Source organism: Puma concolor, chromosome D4 (assembly GCF_028749965.1).
Source record: "Puma concolor isolate L17-30 chromosome D4, mPumCon1.1.hap2, whole genome shotgun sequence".
Lineage (NCBI taxonomy): Eukaryota > Metazoa > Chordata > Mammalia > Carnivora > Felidae > Puma > Puma concolor.
The window spans coordinates 52,593,505-52,616,858 of NC_141679.1; the positions used below are offsets into that span (position 1 = coordinate 52,593,505).

General features: G+C 38.4%; 1 long non-coding RNA gene across 2 annotated transcripts in view; it reads right to left on the reverse strand.

Annotated features, from left to right (window-relative positions):
• The window catches only part of LOC147574878 (uncharacterized), a 469,068-nt gene that overhangs the window by 232,062 nt on the left and 213,652 nt on the right, over nucleotides 1-23,354 (reverse strand). For both annotated transcript variants that reach the window (XR_015243595.1, XR_015243596.1), the window contains exon 2: nucleotides 13,829-13,925. This is a non-coding gene — a long non-coding RNA (uncharacterized LOC147574878). The remainder of the gene's footprint in view (nucleotides 1-13,828; nucleotides 13,926-23,354) is intronic.

Genomic DNA, 23,354 nt, shown 5'->3' on the forward strand with positions numbered 1-23,354 from the left:
TCTCGCGGTCCGTGGGTTCGAGCCCCGCGTCGGGCTCTGGGCTGATGGCTCGGAGCCTGGAGCCTGTTTCCGATTCTGTGTCTCCCTCTCTCTCTCTGCCCCTCCCCTGTTCACGCTCTGTCTCTCTCTGTCCCAAAAATAAATAAACGTTGAAAAAAAAAATTTAAAAAAAAAAAAAAAAAAAAAAAGATACAGAAAAATATTACCCTGGGACAGTAAGCAAGAAGCAACATAAAAGTTAAATAATATGATGAGCCTTGATGTATACAAACACTTGCAATCCTTTTTTGTATTTGCATTCTAAGTGAGAATACTCAATCTTAATGATGAAAGTCAAAATATGCATAGGGAAGATTCTGCAATCAGCAGCTATATCTAAACTAAGTTGGTCAAGGAATATGTATTCTGGATGCATAAACGGGTTAATTATAAGGTGTATATATGTGTGTGTGTGTGTGTGTGTGTGTTTGTGTGTGTGTGTGTGTGTGTTGTAATTTTCATTAGGTTTAACATCTTCGAAAAGTTGTTTCTTGTTGTTAAGATTATCTGATCACTTTACAATTCAGTTGTTTGCCAAAAATTTAAATCTTTGACTCCAGTTAGAAAACCTACTAAAATAAAGTTCAGGGGCACCTGGGTGGCTCAGTCAGATAAGCATCTGGCTCTTGATTTCAGCTCAGGTCATAATATTGTGGTTCTCAGATTAATCCCCATGTCAGGCTCTGTGCTGACAGCATGGAGCCTGCTTGGGACTCTCTTTCTCCCTCTCTCTCTCTGCCCCTCCCCTGCTCTCTCTCTCTCTCTTTCAAAATTAATAAATGAACATTAAAAAAAATTACTACATCCTAGTAGCCAATTAAAATGTACAGAAATAGAATCATATTAGACAAAATAACTATTTTGCTCTACAAAGATAAACAGCAAAGCAGAAAAAGGCATAGAACTCAACACGAATAAAATAAATATTAAGACTTATACATTTATTTCATGGTTCAGCTCCTTTATTCAATACAAATAAGTTTACAAGTTTACACAATATATCTATTAATATCCTTTGGGGGTAAAAATTCAATGAAATCATTAGGAACCTAATCTTCTTCTACCACCTGAAGAGAATGCCATTAAAGCCTTATGTTCAAACCCTTCTTCTAATGACAAGTCAGTAGTCGAACAAAGGCTATATGTAAGGTACTTTGACAATGGTATCATGATGACCTGAGACAGGTCCTGTGAAAAGTCAGGGATCTGAGTGGACACAGAAGTCACAAAAATATGATAGTGATACTGGTGAAGATATTCATGACTAGAGTGCATATAATGGATTTGTCATTTTATTTAAACCATGCAAATAACCCTCTGAAGAGACAGCATACATATCATTACTTAATGAACAATCAAGCTCAGAGAAGTTAAGCTCTTTGAAGATGGTCACATGCAAACTATATTATAGTAGAATAATAGTGAGTTCTCCACTGCTTGTAAATGTAGTAATTTTCCTCTTTGGCCTGAACTTTTTCTAAAAAATAGTAATAACAATAACTATCACCAAGGGTTTTTGAGTGTATTCATGAGATAATTTATATATAGGGCTTGATATATTATTACCTGATATGTGGTTAATAATATGTTTATTATTATATAACTGGTCATTCACACTTGAACACATTGTATTAGTCAACTAGAGCTGTTGTAACAAAATGCCAGGGTTTGGGTGGCTTAAACAACAAAAATTAATTTTCTTACAGTTTTGGAAGCTAGAAATCAAGATCAAGGTTCTGGTAGATTCGGTATCTGATGAGAGCTCTCTTCCTAGCTTGCAGACTGGCACATTCTCACTATGTCCTCACATAGCCTTTTCTTTGTGGGTACACACTCCTGGTGTGTCTTAAGAACACCTTTCTTATTGGATTAGGACCCTATCCTTGCCACCTCTATCAACTTTTTTCCCCCTCTTTAAAGGGTCTACCTTTATTTTTTTTATTTATTTTTTTTTTAACGTTTATTTATTTTTTTGGGACAGAGAGAGACAGAGCATGAACGGGGGAGGGGCAGAGAGAGAGGGAGACACAGAATCAGAAACAGGCTCCAGGCTCTGAGCCATCAGCCCAGAGCCCGACGCGGGGCTCGAACTCACGGACCGCGAGATCGTGACCTGGCTGAAGTCGGACGCTTAACCAACTGCGCCACCCAGGCGCCCCAAAGGGTCTACCTTTAAATACAGTCACCTTGAGAATTCGGGCTTCAACGTATGGATTTGGAAGGATTGTGTTCAGTCCATAGCATTCTGCTCTCTGGCCTCCCAAACTTATGTCCTTCCGGAGCACAATACAATCACCCCATTCCAATAGCCCCCAAAGTCTTAACCCATTCCAGCATCAACTCCCAGTCCAAAGTCTCATCTAAAATATCATCTAAATCTGGTATGGGTAAGACTCTAGGTACAATTCACCTTGAAGCAAAACTCCTCATTAGCTATTAATCTATGGGACCAGACAAGTTACATGCTTCCAAAACACCTGTAGTAAAACAGACAAAATTTACAATACCGTTCGAAAAGGAAGATGTCAGAAAGAAGAAAGGAGGAGTAGTCTCAAGCAAGTTCAAAACCTAGTAAGGCATATTCCATTAAATCTTAAGACTTGAGAATACTCCTCTTTGGCTTTATTCTCTACCCTCCAATCCCATTGGGGCAGAGGTCATACCCCTTAAGCCCTTGATGGAGAACCTACCCCTTTGGTCATGGGTGGTAGCCTTGCCCCCACTGCTCTGGGCTGATATTCTGAATCACACCTTTTCTTGAAGTACAAGGAAGGTTCACAGTTGTATAGTAGATAGCTCTGTTGGCTTGTCCTGTGGAATCCCAGAAACCCAAAAGCCTTCCATTATTTCACTCAGTCTCTCTTCCCTTTAGTTCAAACCAGCAGTCACTGTCTATGCTAATAGAATCCCATCTCTATCCCTGAGGCCTGATGATATGGCTGATAAAAATCCATAGATAATCTCCTTTTAAAATAAATATTTATTTTTGAAGGAGAGAGACAGAGCATGAGCGGGGGAGGAGCAGAGACAGGGAGACACAGAATTGGAAGCTGGCTCTAGGCTCTGAGCTGTCAGCACAGAACCCAATGCGGAGTCGAACTCACAAACTGTGAGATCATGAGTGACCTGAGCTGATGTCAGATGCTTAAAGCTTAACTGCATAACCTACTAAGCCACCCAGGAGCCCCAGAGATAATCCCTTCTTGAAGTGATTATCTAGCTACACCTTTGCTGTCTCCAAAAGGGGCTTTCTCATTTTTCTGCAATGGGGACAGGCTGATAATTTTCCAAATATTTAAGTGTTGGTCCTTTTGTGCTTAATTATTCCTTCTTCAATTCACCCCTCTCCTCTCACATTTTACTACAGTCACTATATACTATGTACTGTAACGCATATAATATTTCATAACTCCATGACTTTGCTCATCCTGTTTCCCTGGAATACTTACTGTTAAGAAACAAGAGAGCTCAGGAAGAAAACTCATCCTGTTTTCCCAGAATATATACTATTAAGAAAGAAGAGAACTCAGGAAGAAATTAAACCACCAAATAGGGACTGTTCAATAGCAGGACACTGTGATTTGTCATATTTATGTAAGGGCAACTTATATTTAAAATAAACAAACTTGGGATACCTCGGTGGCTCAGTCAGTTAGGCACCTGACTCTTGATGTCAGCTCAGATCCGTGAGCCTGAGCCTCATGTCGGGCTCTGCGCTGACAGCATGGATCCTGCTTCAGATTCTTTCTCTCCCTCTCTCTCTGCTCACCACCACCCCCCAACAAATAAATAAACATTAAAAGAAGTAAATTAAACAAAAATTTTTTTCCCATTACTTTCCTCTACTTATCTAATTTCAGCAATCTACCTATGTAGCTGTATATCCCTTTCATAGTTCCCTGGGAACACACGTGGTGCATGAGTGACCAGGGGATGAGTGAGGAGGAGTGCCTTGTAGTCTGTAGTTAGAAAACTATTAGACTCTAAGATGCTGATAGTGAAGAAGTGGCTCTCAGGAAATCATTCACTCTTTCCTCTGCTAGAATAGCCCTAGAGACCAACTATTCCATTCACCCTGGACTTTGGAGTCACTGTTCACAAACTGGCTTCCTCAGACTCCAACATCCTATTATAAACTCTCTATTTTCCAGACATGCAAAAGAACTTCCCATTTCTGCTTATGCCATGTTTTTTCATTCCCCTGGGCTGCCATGCTTTTTCATGTCTTTGACCATGGGTTTAATGCTCCCTAAAAGTCACTCCTCTGCCTGAAAAGACCCACAGTTCCAGCCCAGATTAAATGACATCTCTCTGCAGTCTTCCCTGATATCTCTAGGCAGAGGTAATGACTCCAACTATGCCTTCATAGAACTATAACTGCGATAATAGTTATTAGTTTATAGGTTTGCTTCTCTCACTAACATGTGAGGTCTGGAGAGCAAAGGTTCTATTTTATTAATTTCTCTTGTCTTTAAGGCTAAATATAGTATATGGTATATAGAAGGTACCTAAACAAAAGTGTGTGGGATAAATGAATGAATGACTGCAGTGCATTTCTATCTCCACCCCCCTGAATTCTTGTGGAGCTAAAAGCTGGTGTTTACCTTTATTGAGACCTGTAGTCCTCTACACCCCATTCTAGATTAGGAAATAAACAGACCAACTTCTCTTTCAGTCTTTGTAAGAATTAAGCTCTGTTGGTGGGGCCCAGCACTGTTTGTGGCTGTGTTTAAATTGTCAGTAGCTGCAAAACTAATCAGCATTCTTCACTCTGCATGAAAAGATCGATATAATTATAAAATCATTAATGGAATACTGTGTTACATTTTATAATTTCTCCATTGCCTTGTGTCTGTCTATACTTTGGTCATCTTCTTCCCCTTTATACAATTATTGATGACTACAGTTTCAAAACTTTATATGATTCTGGTTAGGGATTTGCCCAAACTCCTGGTCACACAAGTAGGCTCTTTTTCCCAGCCTCCATTGTACTAGTGAGTTCTGGCCAATGGAACATGAGTGCAAGTGTGGTCTGCCACTTCTAGCCTGGCCCACAAAAACCCCTGCATGTTTTCCTTACGTCTCTTCCCCTCCCACCAGCTAAATTAAACAAAACAGGGTGATTTTGAAAGTCACATTTTAAAAACAGCAAACCACAAGATGGAAAGGGCCCAGATCTTTGAATAATCTACTTGAATAATATAGTTGACCATGTACCAGACACCTTATTTTTTAGTTTATATGACTAAGAAATAGGGGTGCCTGGGCGGCACAGTCAGTTAAGCATGTGACTCTTGGTTTGGGCCCAGGTCTTGATCTCTTGGCTTTGTGGGTTTGAGCCCCATGTCAGGCTCTGCCTTGGCAGCATGGAGCCTGCTTGGGATTCTCTCTCTCTCTCTCTCTCTCTCTCTCTCTCTCTCTGCCCATCCCCCACTTGCACCATCTCTGCCTCTCTCAAAATAAATAAACTTAAAAACAGTTAAATGGCTAAGAAATAAAATTCTATTGTGCTTAAGCTATTATATATTTTGGGGTTTGTCTGTCATTGACGCTAGTGTTATCTAACAGTTGTTTTATTTTGCTTATATTGCCATGACATTTAACAATACTGCAATGGCTAATGAAATCATAAAACAGGCCCTAAAATTTTGTGCAAGTACATGTACAAGAAATAGGAATAAGGAAGGCACATTGGTAAGACTCTGGCTAGTGGCTGCTATAACTATGAAGGATCACTGACAGACACTCCATTCCCAGAGATCGCCCCTATTTAACAGGCAGCTCTCATGCAGCCTGTGCTCCTGCTGTTTGCAAAACTTACTTTGAATACACAATGCCAATTACAGGCACTGCACATGTCAAGATTTTGACAGGTGTACAGAGAGTTATGCAATTAATTTTATTTATGCACTTCCTGCTTGAAATGCCCCTGAAAGGAAGAAAATTGACTAATGCATCCTCAAAGGAACAGTCTTGTTTACCTCTTCACCCCAAATTGCCACCACTCTTCCTCCCCACAAAAAAGAGAGATGGGGGGAGGGTGGAAGGAGAAAAGAAAGAAGAAGTAAAAAAATACAGTTGAAGGGGAATAAGCCTATTCAATAATGGAGTTTAATGTACGATATAAAGTGGCAAAATTCTCCTGAAAGTTTTCAAGCTAGTCATTAGCTGCAAAGCTATTAAAAAAAAAAAAAAGGCTCAGAGATTGTGACCAGTGCCAGGGAAGGCTGAGAGACCTGACACTTCTTTTGAATTCTAAGACAGCAGGGCATTTATTAGCATCTAGATATACAGATTTAATTATGCTGCAATCACAATTTTACTGCCGTTCTTCAAAACTGAGAAAAAACAGGCTTTACTCCCATTCCTTTCTCAGTGATTGTGTGATACAGCTCGGAGCAATATATAATGACAAGACCACAAGTGCCTCCCTGGCATTTACATGATAATGATACTGTGCAATTAAATTATCTAATACTGTGTGATAAACCCAACCAAGACAAAGGAAGCTAACTAGATCAGAAAATAAATCTTCACAACTAGACAAATACTTAGACATATAATAGTATAATTGCTCTCATGTTCTCAAGAGCTAACTCTCTTATATTGCTTTTCTACATTAGGATAAAGCTTTCACTCATTTATTCACTCATGTGACACATATGCCCCTCGTATATGCATCACATTTTTAAAACTCAGATAAAATTAATGGCCTGTATATTATCTATTAATTTCTTCAATTGAACAAATGGTGGTAAATAGACAACATAGTAATAGCATTGTAAAATACTGGAGTGATATTTATCTTCTAAGGGTTGACATTAACGTTTGCATTATCCAAAAAGCAAATAACCAGTAGTGTCAAGAATAAGCCTGAAAATGCTTGGAGATAGGGAGTGACGGAGACTTGGGGATATGTCTCCTCCTACCCTCCTCGGCAGCTCCCCGAAAAAGCAACTACACTTTGGAGGAGGTCTTCAAATATATGTTTCTTTGAAATAACTTTGAAAATACACACACACACACACACACACACATACACACACACACCACACTATATATATGTATATATATACACATATACATACACACACACATATTCTCACACATTTGTAAAGTTGACATCGAACACAAATATAGCATATATTTTTTATAGTTCCAAAGGATGTAATTTCTAGGTTATTACATACTTTATATATTCTATAAATATGTTCCTTAAAACCTTGGGTATATAGCTGTTTGAAGCTTCATCTTCAAGAGGGAGTCCAGAAGAAGGTAGGCTTGGGTGAACAGAAGGCTGATCAAGTAGGGAATAGTAGGTTAAGACAATAGGATTGCCACAAATTTGCCACTGAACGAAATCATATGCTCCTCCTTTATTTGTTCCCTGAACTACTTACTTTTGCTTTCCTAGAACGTCCCTCTGAGGGCTACACTTTATTCTTGGATCTTAGCTTGGCTGATCATCATTGAGGTGTTTACTCCCAGGATGCCTTACCCAGGGAAGTAACGCCAAGTTGAGAAGCTTGCCTTTGTTTTGCAAAGTGAAAGAGGAGCATTTGTGAAGGGGAGGTGGAAGGCAGAACTGGCAGACCATAAGTGGAATCTCATTTGGACCACTGTTAAGAAAGAGTCCATATGGAAGCTGAATATTTGGAAGTTGTTTCCTTGAAAAACATCTGAATTTGTATATCATCTCCTCCACTAAGACATAGTATAACTATAACTGAGAATCAAGTGCTGAGAAGCAAGGGGAATAGTGATGGGGGTGTGGGTGAGGACCAACATGTAGAAAGTATTCAATTGCAAAGATAGCCAAAACCCAAAGATCTCTGCAGCAAGAATGCTGGTTGCAGGGCTATGACCTCAGAAGTACCAGCGTATGGATCTTTGCCCCCTCCTCTGCCATAAGTAGCTGTGACATTATGGAAAACATCATTGAATCTGTCAGAGTCTGTTTCCTCATATTTCTACATTCAACTGAAGTAGAATCTCCAGAAAATATTTTTTGATCTTAGGCCCTTCTTCATCATGCAGTAAAACTGAACAATTTTCCCCCCGGCTCCCCACCCCTAAGACTTAAGTTTTATACTATTACACTGATAAGCTGTTTTGCATAAGACTTAAGTTTTATAGTGAAACACTTAAAAGATGTTTTAGTTTTGTCTCTGTGTGTTTGTTTGACATTTACTTATTTTATTTATCTTCCCTATTAGAGAGTGAGCAACTGAATTTTCCCTCCCATTGCCTGAAACAATGCCTAGCATCAAAGAACTAAGTAAATATCTGCTGAGTCAGTAACTAAAGCATTGTCATTATACCTACCTCAGTGTTTTAGGGGAATTAATGAAATACTGTAGGTAGACCATGGGGTTGAAAGTACCAGCAAGTATGTTCAAAAATAGGAGAAGCATCAAGGGAATGACAAAGAGAATAATCAACTGTCACCACTGTAGTAGCCAACCAACCAGGGTATATTGTAAGTATGAAGCATATTTACATGCACTCTGCATGTCAGAAGGTACACAAGATGTAGTATTAACAGGAAAGATAAAGAGCCAAGGAATCTCACGCAGGATCCTAGAGTGTCAGTACAACCAGCCATGCAGGAAGCATTCTCTCTAGCAGAATTGGAGCCAAATAATAACTCAGTAACAACTAGATTATGGAATCAGGAGAACACTGCATCCATAAGATGGTAAGGCATTCTTTAGGTACTATGGAAATAACTATAGATTTAAAATGTTCTCTAAAATAAAGATCCAAGAAGACATATGAAATATGAAAAAAATAAAATTGTTTTGTCCTGTATGCAAATGAGCATAGTCCAGCTGAGGGGTTGGGTGAAAGGCAAGGGACAAGAAGAACATTTTATTGGTTATGTGGATTTGGATGTTGTTATCGAGGTATCAGAAATTTAAGAAGTCCACTTTATGTTGTCTGTAGACAAATTTTATTTGGGCAGCCTGTGGTGTTTTTTGGAAAGTTTACTTTGAATGTTTCTAAACAGGGCCAGGACCTGAAGTTCTTCTCAGAATTCATTATACCTATGGTCTCATATTTGCCTTCTCCTTACCATGAATGCATGAAAGATAGATGCCACAGCAAGGAGAGTTGAAAAAGTAACAAACTTATGTATTGATCTGGAAGAGGATCAACTAAAAGAAAAACAGGCTAGAGGAGGGTGGTCAGGAAAACAGTGTTAGAAATGAGATGGGCAAGGTGAGATGGTTCAAAGTCTAGACACACAATATCTAGGTAACTACCACAGCGTTCTTTACTTAGGGCCTTGTGCTTCTTTTCAGGCTATGACTGACCTCCCAAAGGAGTCACAGTATGCCAAGTATTCAATGGGTAACACATGTACAGAAGAATGCATCAATTCATTAGGATATATATTTCACCATGTAGAATGGCTCAATGGCAATGGGTAAACAAGTAAAGCTTATTTATTTCTCACACAACGTTCAGCAGAGAAGCAATGTTGGACTGTTTTGCTCGAAAATTAAGCAAAAAGCCAGGCTCCTTCTTTGTTGTTGTTCTACCACCTTCAGATATTGTCCTTCTCTGCATGATACAAGATGTTCAGCAGAACATCCCATCTGACATTCATTTTCCAAGTCACTAGAGGAAGAAAGAGAAGAAGATACGCATCCATCCTGTAAGGACATGACTAGGAAGTGGCCACATTACGGTACCTCTTATTACACTGGCTAGAACTGAGACACACAGCCAAACCTAGATACAAAGGAGACTAGAAACTTCATTCATAGGAAGGTGATATGCCCAGCTATTGAACTGGGAAAAATCTCTCACAGTCAATTTAACTGCAAAAGGATACTCACACACTCAGCAGAATTGGTGAAAATCAAACAAGCACATTGGTGAAAAACAACAAGAATTTGAAGAAGATACTTGAAACTTTTTTTTTCAGAAAATTTCTTTCTGAGTAGTTTACAGAGCAGACAAAATAAGCCTACTCTACTTCTGTCTTTCAAAGTCTAACTCAGGAGGTGAGGGTGAATTTCAGTGTTCAGGAGCTTAAACAAAACAAATACAGGCTGACTGTTCCCATATGTGCTTATGCTGTTGGCTGCCACCGAACAAAAACCTTTCATGATTGCAAAGTTGAATTATCCCAGGATTACAAAGCAGCTGTACTGGTTGCACACTGACATGGTGCCCAGACTGAATCCTGGCCTGACATTTCTTAACTTCATAACTTGATGAGCAGTAACTCATATAAATCTATTTTTCTTAATCTGTAGAATGGGGATTTTTTAATTTTATTTTTAAAATTTGTTTGTGATTTATTTATTCATTTTGAGAGAGACAGAGAGAGAAAGCAGAAAGAGACACAGAGAACCCCATGCAAGCTCCACACTGTCAGTGCAGAGCCAGATGTGGGGCTCAAACTCATGAAACGAGAGATCATGACCTGAGCCGAAACCAAGGGTCAGATGTTTAACCGACTGTGCCACCCAGCCACCCCAAATGGGGATTTTTAAGCTATCTAGCTAGCTTACTTACTTACTTATTTATTTTTTAGAGAGAGAGCGAGAGCACAAGCAGGGGAGGGGCAGAGAGAGAGGGAGAGATTGAATCCCAAGCACGCTCTGTGCTGACAATATGGAGCCAGATGTCGGGCTCACACTCACAAACTGTGAGAATCATGACCTGAGCCGAAATCAAGAGTCAGACGCTTAACCACCTGAGCCATGCAGGCACCCCTACAATGGGGATATTGACTACTGAGGAAGACTGGAATTAAGATCTGATAAACCAATAGCACATGAAAGCAACTGGTTATTAGAAGGTTTTCAATAAAGTATCAGAACCCCAGTTGTTATTAACTAAGGCAGTTTGTTTGTCAGTTTGTTTATCCCATATTTGTTCTATCAATTTCTTATATGTTCATGGAATCCAAATCTTTGCAAAGTTACTGTATTGACAAATAAATGCAGAGAATCCTTATTGAAGCATATCTGTTTCTTAGTTATTTCTCTTAACTGCTATTTAGTGAAGTTGTTCAATTTAACCTATAACAATAATACACCAGAATTAGATAGTGTAAAACTTACAGCTTTGAGGAAGAAAAACTATAAGTTTCATTTAATGGCATATTCCAGAATTGTTCTTATTCTAAATAATCATGTATAAAATGTGGATTCTTAGACCCATTCGCAACCTGTCCTATGGAATAAGATCCTGAGAACAACATCCTGTACCTTATATACTTAATAAGCTCTTCAGGCTATTGTAAACACTTTAAAGCCTGAGAACTATCAGTCTAGAAATGCAAATATGAAAAAGCTGATGATAAAGGCACACAACCACACAGGTAATAGGAAGAAACCTAAGGTAAAGTCTGTTTTCCTTGGCCTGATAATTAGTGAATAAAATGTTTTAAGTTCAAGGTAAGACTTCCTCTAACATCTCCACCTTTTGTGAATCACCCCAATCCTTTGAATCAGTTCTGTCCTTATTCTGGAAGATCCCAAAAAGTTACTGATGAATATCTGGGGGATTCACATGTTATCAAACCTACTGGCAGATGTACATCTATAGATGTCATGTACAATCATCAGCAATGTTCCACGTAGTAAGTGATTTACACATATTCTTTGTAATCCTTAAATGTCTGTAATGTAACTGTTATGATTCTCACATTATGATGACAATACCGAGATTAAGAGAGGATAAGTAACTCAGTATCTTAAACTTAGACAGGAAGCAAATACAGGATTACTTCAGAGAAAAAGCAAAGAAAAACAAGGCCCTAAGTGGCAAACATGCTATGTCTACGAAACAACAATAACTTTTTAACTCAATCCAAAGCTGAATGTAAAGTGGAAATTTGGGACTGTTTGTTTAGGAGCTTCTATCCAAATGCAAAACTCTTGAATGGAGAAGTAATGCAGCGTAGGAGGGACATGGACAATTTTGCAGGTGTTTTCAAAATGCAGACTAATGGAAAATAGTCTTAGACTGGCCTAGATTCCCTTCCCATGGTTCTCTGGTGGCAGGGAGGGTGGGGAGCCTTTGTCTGGAGATTCTAGCCTCATGTCTTCATTGCATACTTTATTTTTACAGGCTTTTACTCCACCATCAAAAAGTGAAAATACACACTGGAACTTGAGGATGGTTGAAGGCTTCTCAGAATGTCACATTGAAAATGGGCTTTTTTTTTTCTTTTTTCCATTTCACAACACAGAGTTAAAATGTAATCTTCAACTGCAGGCATGGTATCTACTCCCACAGAAATGCTGCTGATTATTACCACTAGAGAAGCAAGACTCAGTAAGCAAGAAGGCCACCCAGAGAATGCTTTACAGCCTCCCAAGGTGTCAGCCACTATTGAATAACCCAAGCAAATCTGACTCACGGGGACACAGTGGTTATCTGGTTTGTCATCACTAGAGGAAATTTGTTTGAAAATGTTCAGGTAGGATAGTTAGATCAACTAATCCATTGGATCTTTTGAGTATCTAGAACAAAAGAGACTGCACTGCATTCTGCCATTACAAATGAATGCACCAGAATTCAAAAATTTTCAACCAGCAATCTGCAACTGCCCCAAACAAATGTCTTCTACATGAATAAAATACACTAAGGCCTAATTTTATGTTATGTTGAGTGGAGAGAATCTTTCACATAAACATTTCTTTAATTACAAACCTTCATGGATAGATGGATAACAAAATAATGATATATTTTAATAGCTAATACATCATAAGGTCTTTGATAAAGTTTCTTATTAGTGAATACACACACACACACAGACACACACACACACACACACACACACACACACACACACACACACACTGTGCCAGGCAGAACTGTAGTTGCTTTCCATTTATTATCTCTTATTTCAATGGAATCTTACAACAACCTCATGATATAAGTAACAAAAAGTGAAATGACACTCAAGTTATTTGACTTGTATACCAGTTAGCTATACAGAAAGAATTAGTATTCACTCCATTAAACTGTGTCATCAGCCAGGACAGGGTATTTATATACAGGAAGCCTGCTACAGAGTTTCATTTTACAGCAAAGGCAAATGGGAAAATTATAGCACACATTTTCCTATGTCAGTTTTTCTAAAACTTACCATTTCTTTGAAACATCCTCATCGATGTAACTTGTCAATGACTTACAGAAATCTTTCTCCTTTCAAGAGTTGTAAAAATATAAAGGAAATTCCTTCGCTTTGGTTTTCTGTCTGAGGGAAGGCAATTATGACTCTCTTTTAAATTACATTTTATAATTTGAGGGTCTTTCCCTCAACCAATGTTAATTCTTTGGCTCCTCACCTAGCACAAATGCTAGGGGCAGCATGACAGCATAAAAGGTAGAGCAGAGAGAAAAGTCACTCTTGTGCCAGTTAAGCTACATGATCTTAGACAAGGTTATACTTTCCCTGTACTTCCATTTTCCACATCTGTACTGTGAGGGCAATACTACCTGCTCCTGGGGCCATTGTGCTGGCATACTGACCAATGCAAATAATGTACATATACGTAGTGATAGATTGATAATAGCAAATTTGAATTCCTTATTGTATCCCACTCCTCTTGAGGAGCCAGAAAATGATCACTGGATGCGAAATAAAACAAATAAAGAATAGTTTTTGAATCTCAAACTTGTGCATTGGGTTATAAACCTTCATAATTTTTTATTTACACACCACATACACACACACACACATACACACACACACACACACACACATTTCCCATTGCATTCTCTAAAGGTCAACACATTAAAAATCATTTAATCTTACCAGAATATGAAGCAGTCTCAATGTGGATGTTCCAAATTCATTTGGGATACTTCACTTACAAGAGTTCTACATCTTGAAACCATCTCCAACAGATTCCCTAAATGAAATGAAACAAAATCTCTTGGGAACATAGAAGAAAACTTAACTCCTTCCAACAACACTCATTTCAAATTCCTCATGTTATTTTCCATCTGGCTGCTTTTCCTCTAATTTTGAAAAAAAAAAAATCACATATGTATTTCCAGGCTGCAGGTCCACAATCCCATCTGAGGTACCCATCCCTGATGACACTATTGCCTGTGTTTTCAGATAATGCATTTAATTACATTTGTTTTTGTAAGTCAATGTATAGTTTTAAATAGGTATTAGAAAGTAATAATTAGGGTATAAGACAATTTCAACATCAAATGGAGCATTTTCAGTCAATCTGTTTCAAAATAAATGATCTAACTATCAATATATGGCATGTAAAAGAAAGAAAGCCTGAGAGCCAACAATTTGTAGCCAGTGTGTCTCAGAAAGAAAAATAATTTGAATATTAGGGGTTTTTTCTTCTTAGAATGTCTGTAGATGAATGCATAAAATAAAACCATTATATGATTTTGAAACATATTTATTCATTGCCCTTAATCACTTTAATTGCTATGAAAAACATTATATATATATATATATATATTCATATTCTAGCCTTGACAATTTTGGAAACTGAAACCTCATTCATAAATTTCCCAGGTATGCTCTCTTACAAAAATTTAACAATTCTACGGTTGTTATTCTTAGCTCGCTCGCTCTCTCGCTCTCTCTCTCACAGGTACACACACATAAAGTCAAATGTATTGCAAAAAATTACACCGCAATCACATAGAATACAATGAAATAGCATTTATTCATCAGCCCAACTCTCTCCCTTTAATAGCTATGTTGGTTTCATTACAATAGAATCCTCTTTAAAAAAGTAAAATAAAATCTTGGTTATGCAAATCACACTAACGAAAACACTGAAAACCTGATTGTGTGAAACGTCTCAAGCTTAAGGAGGCATGTCACAGTGATCAATTTTAAATTAGTCACTTTAGAACACATTCTGTTGCTTCATTCTCCTGGCGGCCTCCTGGATTTCTATTTCTGCAAAAACAGTAATTACAATTGTACTGGATGGCATAACTGAGTCTCTCTTCCCGAAAACTAGATATGAAAATTAGTCCACTGGGTCCACCAAATAATATTGACATCTCAAGTCCTCCTAATAGGTTCACTTCAGGTAAAGACTTTCAACAAAGAGGGCTGTTCTAATTTCCCTCTCACTACAGTCCAGGTAAGAATTCTGTCTGGTTTTAAGCTGTTATCTTCTAGCTCCCAAACCAGCTTCTCTAGTCTGCAATGAGATTTTGGGGCTGGTTCTCTGCACACCACATTTCTCTTTTGCTAGCTGGCTACCTGTTAGGTTCTGCAATAGGGAGCACTGAAGAGAGATTGGGGGGAAGAGAAAGAGGACAAGGGACTTATTCCTTCATGTTCATTGGCTTTCAGTGTTGTCTTAGCAATCATCCTTTCACTGTGTTAGCAGAAATCAGTTTCTGTCTACAGATTTTCGAGACCTTCCAGAACCAGCTCATTCTGTCATCTCAGAAGTGTCAGCACTGGGCTGCTGGCATCCCCTCCTGAGAGTTCTTGAGTGAGAGTAGCGTTCAGCTCTCTGCTGAACTTCTCAGATTTCAACACTGGCTGCAAAGCACCACCTCCAAGTGTGGCCCTCAGAGCTACTGGTCTCTCTCCCAGGCTCCTGATAACCTGATTCTTCCTTTGATTCCCCACACCCTAAAGGTGCAGCTGCTTTCTGTGACCCCATCTCTGTACCACATCAGCGCCCCCTTTGCCTCTTCCCAATTTCCAATATCTATGTAAACCATCTTTAGATTACATTTTTCTTTGTTAAAAACAACAGGTACAATTTCTGTTTTCCTGAGTGGACTGTGTTATAGAATGTATGTTTAATTTTTAGGTTGAAGATAGAGAGGGTGGAGAAAGAGGAGAAAAGAGAATGAAGAATCTAACAGTCTTTGAGATACTTTCTATTTAATGTATTATTTAATATCCAAAAAAGGCCTATGAAGCAGGTGTGGTTATCACAATACATATTCATGAAAAGAGTGATAACGTATATTGATTTCCTAAATGTGTTACCATCTTCACATATATATCCATTTAAGAATCATAAACTTCCTGACAAGGGAGTATATTAGATCTATTTTATGGATGGAAGACTGAAGTTGAAGATAAATTATATGTCACATTTTAGATATCTAGTGAGCCCTAGAACTATAATGTGAACAGTCTGCTGAGCCCCAAGCCAATGGCACAATGATACACATCTTCAAATTATTAATAGCTTGATTACACAATACCAAAAAAATACATTGGTTAATATCACTACCGATCTCATCAGAAAATTCTTGAAGTACTGGGAAGTTGTCAAGTGTGGGTGGCATACAAATGATTTTCAAAATTTTAATTTTCACTTGAAAGCTCTAATTTGTTCACTGGCAACAAAGAGAAATACAAATGATTGCTTTCCTTGAAGTGACAAGGTCGCTTTGCTTATTTTTGAGAAATATATACCACATACCTAAGTCTCAAGAACTCTAGTTTGACTGAAAGTCAAACGTTCACATTAAAATGATGTTAAGTGAAAAAGTGGTTTAGTTCAGCTTGCAATTCAACCCATCACACAAGTCCTTTTGCTTGAGACAACACATACTTCAGTTTGCAGCTTAAGTGATTTATGCACACTTCACATGCCATCACATAGAATATTAAAAGGATATTTACTCAGAAGTTGTTATAAAACTAATAATCTATACTACTTAACCAAGGACACTGTTAGGTGAACTGTCACCATTTTCTTTAAATACGTCATGGTAAAATATAAATAAATATAAATATATATGACTACTAACACCAGTTTGGTGTTACCACCTTGAATTCAGATTCCAACAAGTTTACCTACCATTGCCTTTGCAAAACCAGTGCAATTATCGATACAGTGAAAAAGCAAGTAATATCTTGGTTTTCCCTTAAAATACTTTTCACTCAACAGACCCTCAAAAAGTTCCTTGGGAGTCCATAGTCCAAGTACCAAAATTTTGAGAACCATTTATCAAATAATGAGATAGAAACAATAACTGAAGAATTAGAGTACCTCTAAGAATTCAAGTATAGAAGCCATCTTCTAGGCCAGGGTGGGCAGGGCATACCCCTCTCCAATCTCAGTGACATCACTGTGGTTGAGTATGAGTTTAAACTAAAATAACAGATCAAAATAACTGATCTGGGACAAAGGAAATGGTCTTGCCTCAGTGTGGAATCCTGATGATGACTGCTTGTTAGCATAATTGTTTACCCACAGCTGCGACTCTGATGACTTCTGCCCAATCAATTCTGCCCAAGAAGTCTATGTTAGTTGAGAGAAGAGAAAAATAAAGAGGGAGAAGGAAAGACAGAGATGACAAAAAGACAAAATACACACAAACTGACAGATGACCAGAAATAGAGATAAGGAGACAGTCAAATATACTGAAGGAAGGAAGGAGGGAGGGAGACATAAAGGTAGAGAGACAGAGAGAAGCACAATGACAGAGAAAGGAAGGGATGGAAGGAGGGACACGCTAAGAGAAAGAGAGAGTCAAAACAAACAAACAAACAAACAAACAAACAAAAGAATAAGGATTTAATATTGCATTTGACTGCCAAAAAGGAGAAAGAATAATCTTTGCTTTGACATAGTTTTCAAATAGTCACAGTTATCTGAGAAGGTTTTATTTTTCTCTTGGGTTGGGAGGTCGGTTTAATATGGATGTATATGGGTGTGTGCTTAGGTGTGTTCTGTGATGGGTTTTGCCCTTCCCTTCTGCCACAATCTGCCGTGACTGACTCTTGTTTTTCTTAACATTTATTTATTTATTTATTTTGAGTGAAATGGGGGAGGAGCAGAGAGAGGAAGTCAGAGAATCCCAAGCAGGCCCCACGCTGCCAGCACAGAGCCCAAGTGCAGGGCTTGAACTCACAGAGAGCAAGATCATGACCTGAGCTGAAACCAAGAGTCAGACACCTAACCAACTGAGCCACCCAGGTGCTCCTACCGTGACTGACTCTTAATGGAGCTGGTGAGTTGGGGGCCTGCACTGGAAGAAGAAAGACCTCTGCATCTGCAGTCTGGAGGAGAGGGTCCTGATGCCTGAGGTGCAGTGTCAAAGCTTTAACTTGGTCATTTGTTCTCTCAGGTCCACAAGGCCTGGAGGAACAGAAAGAGACTTTAATGTATACTTTTCCCTCTAACCATAACAGTGCATGACTTGTTGTATTTGAAATAAAGAAAGCATTAATTCTTAATCTGAACTGTCACTGGTCTCGCCCATACATTATGCATGTTGAGATTCTTCAACACACAGTAAAGATCCACTTTGCACTAAAATACAATACAAAAACAAAAATGAAAACAAAAACAAAATAAAAAACTTATTTCTAAATCTTAATATGGCTACTGTGAAATATAAGAAAAGACACAATGTAGGTAAAAAATCATTGCAGGTAAAAATTAAAACAACACACTAAAAAAACGAAAGGACTCTCCATCACTATCAGTGTATCACTACTAGTGTTCACTTAGAATGCGATGAGCAAGTGGAGAGTTGAATACGATCAGGTATCAAATCAGTTAATGATCAACAATGGGAGTTCTGGGATGCTCTTCTCCAATATGAAACAAAAGGGAATTTGGCATCAGGTACCTCTGGAGGCAGCACAAGCTGTATGGGGCTGCATATAACATTGGGGGAGGGAGAGAAAATGTGCCAGGAGCTGGAAAGGGCTGCCAGTACCAGCTGTTAGGACACCAAACGGGAAGATGGGCTGTCCATGCGCTCCTGCCAATTCTGGTGAGTTTTGAATACTTTCAGACTGGACTCTGACTTTTGTTCAAGTAGAGTGAGAGGTTTTTGTGTTGACAGTGGCATAGTTTCTCTCTCTCTCTCTCTCTCTTTCTTTCTTTCATGTTTATTTATTTCTGAGAAAGAGAGAGAGTGCAAGTGGGGGAGGGAGAGGGAGAGGGAGACAGGGTATCCAAAGTGGCTCCGTGCTGACAGCAGTGAGCCCAACGTGGGACTTGAATTCAGGAACCCTAAAATCATGACCTGAGTTGAAGTAAGATGTTCAACCACTGAGCCATCCAGGCACCCCTGTGAAGCAGTTTCTTTGTCTGTAAAGACACTGTGGAATCACGATGGTATTTCCCAAACTATTCTGCATAAAGATTATAGTGTACCAGAGAATACTAAAGCAAGTCAGGTAGTGAAAGTCGGGAAATGCTACACATTTCATGCATTTTTTTCTTTTCCTTTCTTTTCTCTTTTTTTTCTTTTCTTTTTTGTTTTTTGTTTTGTTTTGTTTCGTTTTGAGATTCAAAGTTCCTAAAGGCTACAGGGATCGAACTATAAGAATAAAAAAAAAAAAGCTTAACTAAATCGTTTGATCATAGAATCCCCCTCCCCCACCCCCTGCTTTTTTTCTTCACAGTGCCATCTCTTGGGATAATAGCATTACTTTAGAACACAGTTTGGGAAATGCTGAATTTGATGCTCTCTAAAACCCCTTATGATTCCAGGATTCTGTAATTCCAAGCAGAGGAGTTGTTTAAGATAGTAAGACCAAGGGGTAGCATGGGGAATTGTCCCTTAAAATAGCTCTAGCTGTTTCTGTTTCTCAGGTGTTTTTAATAAGCATAATCAGGAGCATGGCGGTTGAGAGCCACAGAGAGTGGCCTGTGATGCAGATTCTGAATGTAGTAAGCATCCTATTAAAATACAGTGTGTGTGTGTGTGTGTGTGTGTGTGTGTGTGTGTGTGTGTGTGTGTGTGTGTGTGTGTGTGTGTGTGAAGAATTCCCTGAGAGGTACTATTTAGTTACCACCACTTCATTTTTAGGTCAATGAGCACAAGGGGAAATTTTCTATTGGCAACATCAGGAGAGTAATGGAAGATCACAAGAATTAGCTATCCCCAACTCCAATGCCATGAAATGCCAAATTGTAACATGCAAACTTATGCAAGTGAAATTTGGCAGAATTAGGGAGCTTTACCTTGGAGGACAACCAGAATGAAAATGCTGTGCCTGAGGTAAACATTAATGCTTTATTTTATAGATATGTTTCTCCTTTTAGCGCAGCATTCCCCAGTTTCTCCTAAACTTTATGATTCCTCTTTGACTATCATCTGTCTTTTACAGGTAAGGCTCACAATTCCAGGTGGTGGTAATAAAGTCCATACTTGTAGATCTCCCAATATCCCCAATCTGTAGAATATAAAATCTGAAGTACAAGTGCAACGGCTTCCTTTTTCAGGATGTGAAACATTTCTTCATGTTTTGGGTGTTTTGATTGCTTATATCACTTTATATGAGAGAAATCCAGAATCATCATAAAAGAGGTGGATCTGGAAAATACAATTTATCTAGATTTTAGCATTTACAGGAAAATGCATTCATAGATTCCTTTGCCTTAGAATTTCCACTTACTGCTACAAACCCAATTTTACCCATTTCAATAGATATGAAGATGATAATGATAATTTACTAGCACTTTTTATCTTCTAGGGAATGTAGTAAGTTCATTGCTTATAGCACCTGAATGCCCATAATAAGCCTATGAGGTTGGTGTTGCTATCATGTTCATTTTATCAATGGAAAAAGTACAGTTCAGAGTAGTTAATGCAAATTTTCTCAAACTCATACCACAGATCTCATAATCAAATCTAGGTTTGTCTGATTCCACATTTTAAGTTCTTAATGATGATCCTCCATTGCTAATTATTTTTGATGCAACTATCACTACAGGAGCAAAAAAAGAAAAGAAAAAAAAAGACACTGCAATAAAGCCCATGTCATGAAACCTATGTGAACTCTCTGTATCTAATCTGGGTTGAGTTTTGGGAGACACAGCTGTTTCTAAGCATTGTCAAGGGATCAACCTCAGTGGGTTGATAGAGAGATGAGAAATATCTGAGAAATACAGAGCTGAAAATCTAAAGATAGTGTTTAATTGTGACCCTGCAATAGAGAACCAAGATGTAATTATGAATAAAAGCGTCTATCCAGAGGATCCAGGCAAGAAGACAAGAAATGAGTTCAGACCCTGGGAGTAAAGGAGATACAGTGATAGCAAAGTAGGTTTGAAATGGCAGCAAAGGTAGCCTAGAAAGATCTGAGGTACCAAAGACAGAGGTGCAGGTATTTTTTTTTAATGTTTATTTACATTTGAGCAGGGGGGCAAGGGGCAGAGAGAGGTAGACACAGAATCTGAATCAGACTCCAGGCTCCCAGCTGTCAGCCCAGAGCCCAACGCAGAGCTCGAACTCACTAACTGCGAGATCATGACCTGAGCCAAAAGTCGGACACTTAACCGATCAAGCCACCCAGGCACCCTAGAGGTATAGGCAGTTTTTACAGAATGCCTACAGCTTCTCCTGTGTGAAGGGAATGTTTTTAAAAATACCAGGTTGGATCTGACAAGACATACAGCCCTGGAGGAATTCTCCCTTCTCAAGCAGTACAATGAGATCCCCTTATTATACTGCCTATGCATTGATCCTCAGGAGTTTGAACTGCTGGGAAATGTACAGCAAAAGATGAAAGACGGTGAGAGAGGAGGGGAGAGGGGAGGGAATGTAATAGGACAGACTGGAGGAGAGAGGTTGGCTATACCAACTAAATCCACGTGAAGGAAAACTCAACCAATGAGGATGTCAAAACCCAGAGATGTGGCTCATAATAACCAATAATGGGAGGATGAGATCAGAACTACCAACAAGCAAAGGGAAAAGGAAGGGACTGGCACATGGGACATGGTTCAGTAGAATCATTTGGAGAATCTTGTGGTGGAGCCTAATGGCTTTTCCCACTTAAGTCCCATTACTTTTGTAGCTGCCATTGCCCTACTTGCATTCTCTTGTTCATCAGCCCCTTGTGGAGTCTCAAGACATCAAGGTTTGCTGAGTTGGTTTGTTGCATAGGTTTGGGAATCAGTGCAAAGGAAATGAGGAACAAACCCATGAGAATGGAAGGTAGAGAAGGTACTGAAAGAGAAAAACAGAGAAGCAATCCTGTCATCAAAAGACAGGAAGAAGAAAAACTCCTTCTGGAAAACTATATTTTACTGTCATTTGAGGCCAGTAATATGGACAAAAAGAACTGGAAAAGAAACGGGCTGATGTAAAAAAGACAGAGATCAGAGGTAAGTTCAGGATAACACTAGGATAACTCAAGTACTATGGGTAGATGGGAAGAGAGGTATAGGTAAATTAGAGTAGAAATGTCTGCAAAATAAAAGGGAAAAAGAGATATACGAGTAGTAGAACCATAACCTCTCATTTCTCTATCCTTCCTTTCTCTTCTGTCTGTCTCTTTCATGCGCACACACACACACACACACACACACACACAGAGCAGTGAATCCCAAGATTCAGCCTATTATATTTATCTCACCATTCTATGTATATATACGTACGTACACACATATATATGTGTGTATATACATATATATGTGTGTACATACGTATATATATGTGTGTGTGTGTGTACATACATATACATATGTATGTACACACATATATACACATATACACAAACACCCACATATATATGGATAATTAGTCTACTAGTCCACTTCTGTTAAATTTTGAATAGCAACAAAGTTCCATGACTATATACAAATAGCTACTGCTTTATGGCAATTTTCAAAGCCTAGAAGACAGTATAAATATCATGTAGATGTAGTGAAGCAGAAGAGACATTTTGGATATTAGAACTCAGACTTTTAATATGCACCAAACCCTAAAAGCTGCAATTACGTGATGGTAATAACCATGTGGGTAAATATAGTGTACATCTCAAAGATAATAAAAGAAATGTTCCTCCTAGGATGCTTTCAATGCTAAATTTTGAGTTTGCAACAATTGAATTTTAAATCTTTAATGCTGGTATTAAGATATTCAGCATAAGTGAATTTGATTTTTCAACATACTCAAAAATCACAGAAATACTCTTTTTACAACCAAAAAATACACAGAAATTCTACATTAGTAAATCTATCCTTGATATATGAAAAAAAATATGACTAAAATCATACTCACTTTCAATGAAAAAATATATTAAAAAATTAGAAACAACCTAAATATACATCAACAGAGCATTGGTTAAAATGAATCATGGTACATTGATCCCGTAGAAAATTTACATTATCTAGGGGTGCCTGGGTGGCTCAGTTGGTTAAGTGTATAACCTTTGGTTTCAGCTCAGGTCATGACCTCACAAATCCTGAGTTTGAGTCCCACATTGGCCTCCACACTGGCAATGTGGAGCCTGCTTGAGATCATCTCTCTTCCTCTCTCTGCCCTTCCCCACTTGCATTCTCTCTCTCTCAAAATAAATAAAAACTTAAAAAAAAATTATATTGTCTAAAGTGTGTGAGTGTGTGTGT